The sequence below is a fragment of the Lactuca saligna genome, chromosome 1 (assembly GCF_052625555.1).
Source record: "Lactuca saligna cultivar CGN05327 chromosome 1, ASM5262555v1, whole genome shotgun sequence".
In the NCBI taxonomy this organism is placed as follows: domain Eukaryota; kingdom Viridiplantae; phylum Streptophyta; class Magnoliopsida; order Asterales; family Asteraceae; genus Lactuca; species Lactuca saligna.
The window spans coordinates 144,098,903-144,113,757 of record NC_136417.1 but is presented as its reverse complement, the minus strand read 5'-3'; positions in this window follow the sequence as shown (position 1 = coordinate 144,113,757).

Genomic DNA, 14,855 nt, shown 5'->3' with positions numbered 1-14,855 from the left:
CTTGGCGCTATCAAAAGTTGTAGGGCGTGAAGCTAGAACATTTCCTCGATACGGGGGCACTAAACCCCAGATGTACCGTTCAATCTTCTTGTTCTCTGTAGGGATCATATTGGGGCACATAGCTGCCAAGTCGCAAAACCTGGCCGTATAAGCTGTTATATCGGTCCCCTTCATCTTGAGGTTCCAGAGTTCTTCCTCAAGTTTCTGAATTTCGCCCCTAGGGCAGTACTCTTCTCTCATGAGGTCCTTCAGAGTGTCCCAGCCCATAGCATTGGCTGTGACCAAGGAAAGTGAACTAACATGGCCGTTCCACCATGTCAAGGCCCTGTTGGTGAGGGTAGCAGTAGCGAACTTGATTTTGCTCTCCTCGGGGCAAGAGCACATCTCGAACACAGCTTCGGTTCTTTCGAACCATCGGGATAATGTCAGAATTCCTCCAGTACCGTCAAAGAAGGTAGGTTTACAGTTCATGAAATCCTTATAAGTACATCCCTGCACTCGATGATGGACTTCACCAAACCTGGAGTTACCACCACTCGCATCCCCAGAATTCATTTGGGCCATGGCTGCTGTCACGGCTGCAGTTACCGCTGTTTGAAATAACACCGGATCGATCTGTGGAGGAGGGGGTGGTGGAGTAGGGGTTTGAGTTGCAGGTCTTCCTCTGGTGGGACGATTTCGTGGAGGCATCCTTTACTGGAAGAAGTATAGAAATGATAGCAACAGTAAGAGCCTATTGCGAATATAAATAGAGTGTTTCGTGGACTAAATCAACATAATCCAAGATCAAGATGAGAGTTATAGCAATAGAGAAATCAACTGCCAATATATTGGTATTTGTAACGCCCGTAGATCCGGGCTAGTCAATTTAGAGACGATAGGCGTCAAAAATGACTTTTTGATGGAAGATTATCTAGAAGGATTAATCTTAACCAAGTTGTAGTATATGTCACAAGGTTTCCGTGCATATAAAGAACGCCAAAATCCGAGTTATAACGAAGAAGTTATGACCCGTCGAAGTTTCGCGACAGAACCGGCACGATGCAATGCAACGTAAAAAGTGAATTTACGTTAGAGCGGTATTTAGCTGAAGCAATCTAAATGAGAATCGAAGATCTCATTGTTGGTATCAAATCGATAAAAAGTTAGGCGAGAACGGACGTCAAACGAAGAAGTTATGAATTTTTAACGAAAGTTTCTGTCCCGGCCTATTAAAAATAAATAATAAAAATAAAAGTCAAAATTAGCCGACGGAGTCTAAACGAAAGTTATAGATCGTAGTCTCACCTTCGCGTGGATATAAAGAACGTCAAAAATGGAGCTCGTATGCAAAAGTTACGCAAGTTTGAAGTTTGCTTAATAGCGTACGCCCCGCGTAATTTGGGGTACGCCCAGCGTATCCGTGAACCGCCTCAGCTACGCATGCAATGACGTCACTCGAACACATACGCATGCAATGACGTTGAGTACGCCCCGCGTAATCCCAGACCCAGCAGCCTATAAATAGAACTCGAATTCAGCCATTTTTTCTTGTTCAAACCCTTCCCTCTCTCTAAGTTTTGCCTCGATTTGCGTGCCAATCATACCCCGAAGCCCCGGTAATATTCCCGAGTCCTGAAGCGAGTCCCGAGATCCCGAAGATCCCGAGAAGTGCGGTTTCCGAGCCGAAGCTCTGCCCGCGAGAAGTTCGATTTTCGTAGAGATCTTCCAGATCTGCGGAGGATTATTACTTTTGCGAGTCGTAGTGCTGTCCGATCGTCTTCTGATCAAGTGAGTGTATACTACCTTTCATAAACGCAATAATAATACAAGTATGGTTCGAGGGTATTAAGCTTATTATCGTTTATACGTGTGAATGCGTTGTTACTTTCTCATAACGTATAACTATAAAGTATTTTATACGAGATACGTGTTATGTGTATATTTTGTTGTTATGTGTGTGAATTTATATTCACTTTCTTCTATCTAACAGATATGATTATTTCTATATGAAATACGTGTTATGTGTGTGTGCCTCATCTGTTATATGGAAAATGTTTTGATCAAGCATGCTATACAGGTTTTGAAAATATGTATAAAAAGTATGTTTTTATCTACTAATATGTTGGGTAGAACATGGGTAGATAGTTGGTGTGTAATAAACAGATGAGAGGCCTCGTTGTTGTTTGATCCAGTCATCTAGCGGAATTTAGATGACGACCACGGACTTTTCTAGATAGTCATGTGGAACGCTAGCAGGCTCATAACCTGTAGGTGTTAATGAACTTGGGTGTTCATTCGCTGTATTCCATCCCCCTCATGGTTGCCTTATTTGACTTATATTGCTGAGGAAACCCCGCAGCATGTGTTGTCACCCCGATGAAAATATTCTTAGATTAGGTCCCTTGTGTTAGTTATTTTAGGGACGTAAAGTGAGAATAACGGGAATGGGTAACTGGGTTATTGTTGGTTGATAATAATTAATTTAATTATTTATTGTGGGTTGAAAACCCTATATGCTCACCAGGCTCCCAAGCCTGACCCACTCAGTTTTATTTGTATTACAGGAAGTGGAGGAAGGGCATGAGATGGACAAACCATCAAGTTGTTTTGTTTACAAGTCTGCATATGTTTATATTTGTTATATGACTTGTAATGTATTCGTTTATGCTTATTGGTCTGTATCGGAACATGACACCCCGAGTTTTGATTATAATGAAAATACATTTCTTTTATGAAATGCTTTGGTAAACATTGTTTTATCATGTTTTGTTTTTGGGAACAAATTCCGCAACTCTTTCAAATCAAAAGGATTTACTCTGAAAATATTTAAAAGCATAAATGAAAATCGGTCTTTTCTGGCCGAGATTTTGGGGATGTCACAGTTGGTATCAGAGCATTAGTTTAAGCGAACTAGGAATTTGTAGGAAATTTCTAGACTTAAACTTAGAATGCTAAGTAATGATTGTGAGGAGTGTGTCTAAAATATGTTAGGTAGTACACCTAAATTGACGCGAGCACTAATTTATTTTAGGAAAGTTGCCTAAAATGCTTTTATGTGCTAAATGTTATATGTCACCATATATGATATTATTTGTTCGGATCTACGGTTTGTTGCCAACCGGATCTGAAGGTTTATGTGTTTAGGATTCTAAGCGTATGTATACAATATTAGAACTAGCATGTAAACGTTTCGAGGTGATAAGGAGATTTATACGTTTATCGTAATTAAACCTTTCTTATCTTAAAATTCTCGATGGGTACACCGAATGTCTGCTTGGATGTACAAGGGGTCATGGTGAAGACTTGTAGAGAAATTGAGTAAATGGAGGAACTGAATAAGGTTTATGATAGTGGATGACACCTATCAGAAGATATCGTAAGAGTGGTATCTTTCCTTTAGAGTATGTCTTATGAAATAAAAGTATGTTTAGAGGAGTACGGTACGTCTAAAGTACACCTTCGATTGGCAGGATGATGGAACGATTGGTGAAATTCTTGAAGTTGTCTCATCGTCTGATATTTTCATCACTAATCGAGTTGAAGTAGAGTTGATGATTGAAGATTGAGCAATGAAGAAGTCCTAGTAAAGTCTAGGGAAATTGTTTATGATTACTTGGACACATTCGTATGTGTTAAATTGTTTTGTGATTTTCTTGTATAGGTGACTTGGTCGACTGCGGGATAATACTTGGGACGAGTATGAGTAGGTGTGAAAGGTAGTAGATGCATATACTACCGGAAGCACAGGACTCACACTTGGATCAGGGAAAGTCACAAGGTTACCAAGAAGCTAGTGATTGATTCCATTTTATTCTGGTATGTCATTACCATTGTTTCGGTAATGACTAGTAATATGGTTCTTGTTCCGACCATAGTGGTCATATTTAAATTTGAGTTCGACGGCGAGGAGTATGTACGTGGTCTAGAGGACTGAGTTAGATGTAACATCTGACTTAAGTCAGAAGGTTGAAGTTAATGCGATTGATAGTGTCGCTCTCGTTGTTAAAAGAAGTTTGTAGGTAGAAACGCTACATGCTGAAATGTGATTATATCACATTAGAATATGAAGGAAGGTATATTCCATTCTGGAATTTAACTTTATTTAAGACCGAGTCTAAGCGTCGCATCGTGCGATGAGAGGTCGATAGAGCACGACCCATCGGTTTGTTACAATAGATAAATGAACGTAATTATCCTGAGGAGAAGGAGTCCATAATAACGACTTATTTGGTAACTCGAGGGTTACGATTGAAAGTACAACATAGTACGATAAGCAGATGCAAGATTTGGGCATCTTCTGCGATCAAGAAATCCGTAGAGTTAAATACTCTTTAGAGAAAACATAGAAGTTACGGTTATTACCTAGGATGAATAAATAATGTGTGGAATCATTATGCAAGTCCTATTTCATTGATGATTCCGGGACGTAATCATCCTAAGGGGGAGATAATTATAACGCCCGTAGATCCGGGCTAGTCAATTTAGAGACGATAGGCGTCAAAAATGACTTTTTGATGGAAGATTATCTAGAAGGATTAATCTTAACCAAGTTGTAGTATATGTCACAAGGTTTCCGTGCATATAAAGAACGCCAAAATCCGAGTTATAACGAAGAAGTTATGACCCGTCGAAGTTTCGCGACAGAACCGGCACGACGCAATGCAACGTAAAAAGTGAATTTACGTTAGAGCGGTATTTAGCCGAAGCAATCTAAATGAGAATCGAATATCTCATTGTTGGTATCGAATCGATAAAAAGTTAGGCGAGAACGGACGTCAAATGAAGAAGTTATGAATTTTTAACGAAAGTTTCTGTCCCGGCCTATTAAAAATAAATAATAAAAATAAAAGTCAAAATTAGCCGACGGAGTCTAAACGAAAGTTATAGATCGTAGTCTCACCTTCGCGTGGATATAAAGAACGTCGAAAACGGAGCTTGTATGCAAAAGTTACGCAACTTTGAAGTTTGCTTAATAGCGTACGCCCCGCGTAATTTGGGGTACGCCCAGCGTACCCGTGAACCGCCTCAGCTACGCATGCAATGACGTCACTCGAACACATACGCATGCAATGACGTTGAGTACGCCCCACGTAACCTGAGTATGCCCCGCGTAATCTGAGTACGCCCCGCGTAATCCCAGACCCAGCAGCCTATAAATAGAACTCGAATTCAGCCATTTTTTCTTGTTCAAACCCTTCCCTCTCTCTAAGTTTTGCCTTGATTTGCATGCCAATCATACCTCGAAGCCCCGGTAATATTCCCGAGTCCCGAAGCGAGTCCCGAGATCCCGAAGATCCCGAGAAGTGCGGTTTCCGAGCCGAAGCTCTGCCTGCGAGAAGTTCGATTTTCGTAGAGATCTTCCAGATCTGCGGAGGATTATTACTTTTGCGAGTCGTAGTGCTGTCCGATCATCTTCTGATCAAGTGAGTGTATACTACCTTTCATAAACGCAATAATAATACAAGTATGGTTCGAGGGTATTAAGCTTATTATCGTTTATACGTGTGAATGCGTTGTTACTTTCTCATAACGTATAACTATAAAGTATTTTATACGAGATACGTGTTATGTGTATATTTTGTTGTTATGTGTGTGAATTTATATTCACTTTCTTCTATCTTACAGATATGATTATTTCTATATGAAATACGTGTTATGTGTGTGTGCCTCATCTGTTATATGGAAAATGTTTTGATCAAGCATGCTATACAGGTTTTGAAAATATGTATAAAAAGTATGTTTTTATCTACTAATATGTTGGGTAGAACATGGGTAGATAGTTGGTGTGTAATAAACAAATGAGAGGCCTCGTTGTTGTTTGATCCAGTCATCTAGCGGAATTTAGATGATGACCACGGACTTTTCTACATAGTCATGTGGAACACTAGCAGGCTCATAACCTGTAGGTGTTAATGAACTTGGGTGTTCATTCGCTGTATTCCATCCCCCTCATGGTTGCCTTATTTGACTTATATTGCTGAGGAAACCCCGCAGCATGTGTTGTCACCCCGATGAAAATATTCTTAGATTAGGTCCCTTGTGTTAGTTATTTTAGGGACGTAAAGTGAGAATAACGGGAATGGGTAACTGGGTTATTGTTGGTTGATAATAATTAATTTAATTATTTATTGTGGGTTGAAAACCCTATATGCTCACCAGGCTCCCAAGCCTGACCCACTCAGTTTTATTTGTATTACAGGAAGTGGCGGAAGGGCATGAGATGGACAAACCATCAAGTTGTTTTGTTTACAAGTCTGCATATGTTTATATTTGTTATATGACTTGTAATGTATTCGTTTATGCTTATTGGTCTGTATCGGAACATGACACCCCGAGTTTTGATTATAATGAAAATACATTTCTTTTATGAAATGCTTTGGTAAAAATTTTTTTATCATGTTTTGTTTTTGGGAACAAATTCCGCAACTCTTTCAAATCAAAAGGATTTACTCTGAAAATATTTAAAAGCATAAATGAAAATCGGTCTTTTCTGGCCGAGATTTTGGGGATGTCACAGTATTCATGATGCAACACGAGTTCATGAAAATTTGACCTAGCAATAGGTCTTACATCATACCATAGAGAAAAGGTTTGGCAGTTTAGAGGTTTGACTAGAGTACTTTCAAGCTAGGAATGTTTACAGATAATAGATCTACGGAACATAGAGTGGATAGGTTAATCCATTAAACAAAAGATTGAGGTAACTAAACGTCTTCTACTGGCGACGGTTACTTGTCGAGTGAATCCTCAGTTCTGCTAGCTGACGCATAACTTCTTGAAGGTGTCGATCATGAGTCCTTTGGCGTGCACGGAGTTCTCCAACTTCGGCTCGGGATGCAGCGAGCTGGTGCTGTAGAGCCTCGTTAGTCCTCCTTGTCCTGTCCATGGCTTCTTCGAGTTGGCGGATGTGAACTGTGTTGAGATTTGAGTTGGCATCCACTTCCACAACTCGACCTATTGCAGCTTGACCTTGCTCGACATTCCTGGCAATCCTTCGGACCATGATGGGCAGAACCTGATCTGCTGATCCTCCTTCATTTATGTTGTAGAAGCTTCGGTCTCCATTGTATGGCATGGGCTGACCCTGCTCTTCGCTCCACCTGTGCAAGGATATGGCCCACATAGGAGTGGGGCCCTGAAATGTCGGACGGGGGTTGGGGTTTGGAACCCCAGGGGGTAGGTTATTAACTTCTGGCTCGGAGTCGGAGTTATCCGGAAAACCTTCTGCTCGGTGGTCATCCAAGGGGATTGGGTGATCATCGTCCGACTCTTCACTGAGCCATTCCCCATTACCCTGGTTTGGGTAGTACGGGTCGCCAGGAGGGTGGAAGCCAGCCATGGTATCTATGCGAGAAAAGGGGAAAAGAAGGTTAATAGGCGTACTAACCTAAATTACTTATAAGACGGTCGTCACGAGTTGGACCAATACTTGCATAACGCATACTAATTACATGTGATTGGAGCAGGATAGTCCGTCGAATAAGCGACCCTAACTCTAAATCCACAACCAAACAAGGAACAGGAAGTAGAGCAAAGATCACAGATTCTAAGTCTATAACGCCCTAGTCACATGTAATCGGGAAGTATCCATTTAGCGATGATTGCTCCATCTGTAACGACCCTTTTTAGTTCTCACAGATGTATGTTTTTAGAGGTACAGAATACTCCTATAGTATTCTAATGTTAACGTTATTGTGGTAGTGTTGGTAAGTTTTAGACTTGTTGCAATACCACAGCCAAACTTAGGCACATGCTAGTCACTCCCAGGAAAACGTAGTTGATCAGGCTACATCCCCCTAAATGTGACTATATGTCTCTAAGCTCAATTGTGCTATCCAACAATCTTAATACTTTTGTTTGGTTCTAGTACGATACTGACTTCTGTGTTTTATAGTGATGTGTGTATATATATACTTAGTTAAATCTTTTAGATACTTAACAGTATATATTCTTGGTCAGAGTGTTTTAGTCCCGAAGTGTTTATAGTTCGTATATCTTTTATAGGTTGATATACTTGATTCACTATAAACAATGCTCTGATACCAATCTGTCACACCCCAAAACCGATAACGGCAGAATACGTTTCGGGATGGATGACGTAGTGTACAGTATCATCACAATTGTATAATAGTAAAAGCAAGAAACATACAACCATTTCATTTATATAGTAAGTGTATTTACAAGTGTGTTTTGTAATGTTTGACAAACACCAAAAGTAAACAAAATAAGAGATGGGTCTTGCATCCTTCATCTTCTCCAAAATGTTGCGGCTGTACCTGTCTATCTTTGACCTGAAGATACAAGTTATTTTGAAAAGAATATCAGTATAAAGCTGGTGAGTTCATAAGAGTTTTAGTGTGAGTACTTGTATAAAAAGCATTAGAGTCATTAGTGTGAAAACTGAAGTTTGAAATCATAAGTAGTGGTGAAACCTAGAAAATCCCATATTTTCCAGAACTGCAGAGTAAATGAAAATCTTTAAGAAATCTGTTGTTTCTATCTTTGAATGTCATTTATCATAGAAGTGTAATAGTGACTCACGATTAAGTAATATAATATAGTGAGTTATTCTTAGAGTATATAATAGTGGTGCAGCATCCTTTAGTATTAGATACTTATTTACTTCGAGATATTACTTCATCTTTCTTTTAGTATTTTAGTGCGGTTATAGTGTCTTTCTTGTATGTTCCCAATAGTGTGAGTAATAGCGGATCCCCATGACCTTCCTAGTCATGCATAGTGTAGTAGCGTAAAGGCATCCCTGGGCCTGAGCGGCTCGGACTGAAGTTATCAGTCGGGATGTAATAGCATCTGCCCCGTATAGATCTATACATATAGTGTCGTCTTCCTATCGGAAAACTTCGGGCATAGTGTATAGCGTATAGAGTATCCCGTAGTGGATTAGTGAGTTATCTCATGATTAGTGCATTCTCTTGCATTATAGTGTAGTAATATTTTGTATAACTTGTATTGTATTCTCTTATTAGTGTATTGCTTCATAATATAGAGAATTATAGTAGTGTAGAGTAATAGTGGAAACAAAGGATAGAGTCCTTAACTATACCTATTATAGTTAATTTAGTGTGTGTGGTTCTAATCAAGTTAGTGACTCAGGTAATTAATGAAATGAGAAGTACTCATAATCCGTACTAATATACGAGATATATATAATTAAGAAATCAATGACAGTCGGATGGATAACCACTACCCTAAGCCCACAATCAAACAAGAAACAGGAAATAAGGCGAGCTATCGGTCCTAAGTCTTTCAAGTCTTACTTATATAAATATATTAGTATGATTACATTCTGATAAAGAGTTTTATTAAACAAAAGTATTGTACGAAAGGAACATTTAAAACTTGTTTATTAATCCAAAGTAGTTTTGAAAACATTTGATTTATTTATAAAGCATAATGATGAATCACATGTGATTTGAACTACAGGTTGTGAATCACATGTGATTAATTCTGTAATCTGAAAATAGTTTTGTATAACTTTTCACAAACATGTATATTCAACTTGTATCTCCCCCCCTAAAACATATAAAACATTTGAAAGGTTCATTTAAGGGGTATGAACTCACCAGAAATCGCGGAAATCGGGTGAATCGGGTAAATCGGGTAAAAGAGTCAATTGAGCGTTTGGTACCCAATAACCACTTGAGCACCTCTTAGGACCCTAATGTCATATGAAATATGTATTTTACAAGAAGTTAATCATCTCAAGCTTTTCATTATAGTATTTGGACATTCTAGCGTCGTTTTCGGGGTTTTAAGGCCTAGAAAGGGTTCTCGGGAGTGGTACAAAGTCATGAATGATTTACGGGAGGGTTCACGAGCTCACTCTTTTGGAGTTTATGGCCCAAAAGCCATCCCTTGGGAGTTTACGGCCGTAAACCCCTTAGGCTTGGCCGTAAACTCTTGTGGCTCTCCAAAGTGTATGTTTAAGGTCTTATTTCACTTCCTTGATTTAGTGGTATGTGTCTTGGACTATTTTAGGGGATTAAATATCATAATTTGTGACATTTTTGGGGAGTTTATGGCCAAGACTTGTTCTTAGGCCGTAAACTCTTGTAAACCCTTCAAGATGTATGTTTTAATGGTACAACAAGGTCTCATACACCTTAGATATATCCTAGAAGGCCCTATATTGAGTTTGGGACAATTTGGCATATATTTTTGGGGAGTTTACGACCCAAGAACATCCTTGGCCGTAAACTCTTCATTTTGTGTCCAAATGTGAAGTTTAATTGTACAACACACTTCCAAAGGCCTTAGCTAAAATCCTTACATGCATTTGAGGGGTTTTGGGACTTGTTTGATATAAAAATATGGGTGTTTACGGCCCAAGCTTAAGCTTGGCCGTAAACTCCTCTTTTTGCCATCAAATGGTGTTGTTTGATGCATTTAAGCCTTCCTTGTTGTCAAGTCTAAATTGCCAAACACCCTAGATGAGTTTTTGGGACCTTAAACAAGTGTTTTTGGGGTGTTTGAGGTGTTTACGGCCTAAGCATATGCTTGGGCCGTAAACTCCTTTTTACATGTCAAATCCTTGTGTTTTAGTGTCCAAAGTCCCCTAGGTTTATGCCTTAACTAGTCCATAAGCTTAAAGGAAGGAAAAACAAGGCTATTGGTATGATTTTGGGGGTTTACGGCCTATGAAGCTTCTTAGGCCGTAAACTCCTTTTTGGTCCTTGATTCTCATGATTTTGGACTCTAGAAGCAGTAAAGTATGTTTAGATTAAGTTAGGGATGAATCCTTACGTTTGGAAGTCGGAAATTCACGGATTTGGAGTCGATTTTCGGGTCTAGAGAGAGAAAGTAGTGAGAGAGAGGTGTAATTGTGGTAAAAGAGTCCAATTGTCGTGTTTAGGTGTTTTTATATGTCTCGGGTATTGTACCCGATACACGGCTACCCGATGCTAAAGTTTAACGGGGTTAAAACTTTTTACCCGGGTGAAGTGGTTGAAATAGTGATACCACTCTAATAGGTTAAACTAGGTTAACACGTACGAGTTATATTGCTTATAATGATCTTAGGACATGCATGTAATTAGATATTCGGATATTGATGATTCCAAATATAACATAAAATAATGTACGTTGACGCATTCCGTTAGTGAAAATGGGATTTGTAATGGGAATAGATTTGGGGTTGTCACAAATTTCTTGGACATGTTGTTAATCAGGCAGGGATATTGGTCGATCCGGAAAAGGTTGAGGCGGTGATGAGTTGGGAGGCACCGAAGTCACCTTCTGAGATCAGGAGTTTCCTTGGGTTGGCGGGGTACTATCGGAGGTTTATTAGAGACTTCTCCAAGATCGCGGTACCGCTCACCAAATTGACCCGGAAGGGTGTTGCATTCTCATGGGGACCCGAGCAACAGAATTCCTTCGAGACACTTCGTCAGAGACTGTGCGAAGCCCCGGTATTAGCTCTCCCGGAGGGGATGGAAGATTTTGTCGTATATTGCGACGCATCGATTTCGGGACTGGGTGCAGTGTTGATGCAAAGAGGCCATGTGATAGCTTATGCATCGAGGCAGCTAAAACCTCACGAGGCGAGATATCCCACGCATGACTTAGAGTTTGGGGCAGTAGTGTTCGCTCTCAAGATTTGGCGTCACTACCTGTATGGGGTTCGATGTACGATATATACGGACCATAAGAGTTTGAAGTATTTGATGGATCAACCCAACCTAAATATGCGCCAGAGGAGATGGTTGGATGTGGTCAAGGATTATGACTGTGAAATCCTATACCACCCGGGCAAGGCTAATGTGGTAGCCGATGCATTAAGCCGCAGGGAGGAGAGCACTCCATTGCGAGATGTATGTCTGAGACTGACGGTGATGACTCCGGTATTGGATGCTATTCGTGGGGCACAGACCGAGGTTGTGAGATCCGAGATGCAGAAGAAAGAGCGGGTCGTTGGGTTAATTTCAGAGTTCGTTAAGGATGGACGAGGACTTCTGACGTTTCAGGGTCGGATTTGGGTACCATTCGTGGGCGGCACGCGTGCTACTTAGATGGAGGAGGCTCATAGATCGAAATTCTCGATCCATCCCGGTGCTACGAAGATGTATTTGGACTTGAGGAAGGAATATTGGTGGCCTTGTATGAAGAGAGACGTCGCTTGGTTCGTTTAGAGGTGTTTGACCTGCCGTAGGGTTAAGGCCGAGCACCAGAGACCGCATGGTAAGTTGCAGCCTTTAGAGATTCCTGAGTGGAAGTGGGAATAGATTACTATGGATTTCATCACCAAATTGCCGAGAACTGCCAGAGGAGTCGATGCAATTTGGGTGATTGTGGATAGATTGACGAAGAGTGCACACTTCCTTGCCATCAGCGAGAGTTCATCAGGGGAGAAGTTGGCGGAGTTATATGTGAGAGAGGTGGTATCTCGGCATGGAGTGCCGATCTCGATTGTTTCGGACCGTGATGTACGCTTCACTTCCAGGTTCTGGAAGAAATTCCATGAGGAGCTGGGTACTAAACTGCATTTTAGTACCGCATACCATCCCCAGACAGACGGTCAGAGCGAGCGGACGATTCAGACATTGGAGGACATGCTTCGAGCGTGTGTGTTAGACTTCGGGGGTAGCTGGGATGCGCATTTACCCTTGGCAGAGTTTTCCTACAACAACAGCCATCATTCGAGCATTGGTATGCCACCTTTTGAGTTGTTGTATGGTAGGAGGTGTCGGACCCCCATTTGCTGGGGAGAGGTGGGACAGAGAGTGATGGGCAGTACAGAGATCGTACTTCGGACGACAGAGCAGATTCAACAGGTTAGACAGAGGTTATTGACCGCCCAGAGCCGACAGAAGAGTTATGGGGACAGACGCCGGTCCGAGCTTGAATTCCAGGTTGGCGACTTCGTTCTCCTGAAGGTTTCTCCTTGGAAAGGAGTGATCCGGTTCAGGAAGAGGGGCAAGTTGGGGCCCCGGTTCATAGGTCCATTTCGTGTGATTGCAAGGGTAGGCCGGGTAGCTTATCGATTGGAGTTGCCACCAGAGTTGGGACAGATCCACAATACCTTTCACGTATCGCAGTTGAGGAAGTGTATAGCCGATGAATCGGTAGTGGTTCCACTAGAGGATATTCAGGTGGATGCGAGCCTGAATTACGCCGAGAGACCAGTAGCTATCAGGGATCGGAAGATCAAGGTTCTGAGGAACAAGGAGGTACCTTTGGTGTTGGTTCAGTGGCAACACCAGAAAGGATCGGAGATGACTTGGGAGCCAGAGCGTGAGATGCGGGAGCAACATCCGGAGTTATTTGCAGAGTGAGACTTCGAGGGTGAAGTCTAGTCCTAGTGGGGGAGAGTTGTAACAGCCCGGAATTTCAGGTATTGTTATAATATTGTTTTGGGGTGTTTTAGGAGGGGACTCGGCGAGTTGGAGCCAGACTCGCCGAGTAGGACCACAGACTTGCTCGCGGGTTCGCGACTGGACTCGACGAGTCCAGATATGGACTCAGCGAGTCTACGCTGTTCAGCGGAAACCCTAGCCGTTTGGTTTTGGAACGTATATAACGCACTGTATGCCGTCATTGTCCGTCTTTTAGTCGACTGAGAAGAACCCTAAGCGGCTGTGGGCATCTAGAGCAAGATTGAAGGCCATTGGTGACCTTGAAGAAATTGTTGTGCAAGGAGGAGAAGAGTTTTGGCTAAAGGAACAGCAAGGGATTCGAGTTCTGAGGTTTGGGGACACAGAGATTGCGTTATTCAGGTAATATTTCGGATCATTTCTATTATATTGATGTGTGCATGGATTTAGGGTTTATGGAACCCATTTGGTGATTAGATGGATTATTACCTTGTTACCCAAACGACTATAACCCTGTATTAGGACCTTTAGAGGTCCAGAAAGTCCCATGCTTGTGTATTTCGGGACAATACTTATCTCAGGAAGCAGTTTGATCGACTGCATGGCATGGACTCGCCGAGTCCAGTGAACAGACTCGGCGAGTAGCTTGGAGATTGATTGGGACTCGTCGAGCTGTTCTTCAGACTCGGCGAGTGGAGTCGGGGTGGCCCCGCGATTCTTCCATGAGGAACTCGTCGAGTCAAGAGGGATACTCGACGAGTAGAAAGGGAACATCAGGAATTGGTGAGGACGTCTAGACTCGCCGAGTCGCCTTAGCACTCGCCGAGTCCGGTCAAGTTGACCGTTGACCGTTGACCGTTGACCAGAGTTGACCTGCATGTAAATTCTTAGGGTCAGTTGTCTTGAAAGATAAAAGTATTAATAAGGGGTATATGATATTATAGGGAGTCTGCAGCTTGGCGGATCGAGTGCGAGTGATTTCAAGAGTCGCTAGTTTTCATTACCCGCGACGTGAGTCTTCTCACTATACTGTACCCGGAAGGGTTTGACTGTGTGACCGGAAGGTCGGATATGTTATGTGTTATATATTCTATAAATGGAAAGGTAGTTGCTGTGCGTGCTATGTATGTTTATATGGGCCGGAAGGCAATATGTTATGTGACAGAAAGGTCAGGTATGATATATGATATATGTGCTATATGTGTTAGGGTAAATGTATTATGTGCTGTATATGTTTATGGGCCGGAAGGCAATATGTTATGGGCCAGAAGGCAATATGTTACGGGCCGGAAGGCAATATGTTATGGGCCGGAAGGCGTTGTGTTGTAGACCGGAAGGTCAGGGCTTGGAAAGGCGTGTATGTGTAAGTCGTATACTGGGGAACTCACTAAGCATTTATGCTTACAAGTTGTTATGTATGTGTTTCAGGTACTAGCGAGGACCGTGGGAAGGCGCCGGCGTGATGCGTACACACTGTTGTTGTTTGATATCTTGGGGGTTTTATTATTGTATTTTGATATGAAACTTGGAATAATTATAATT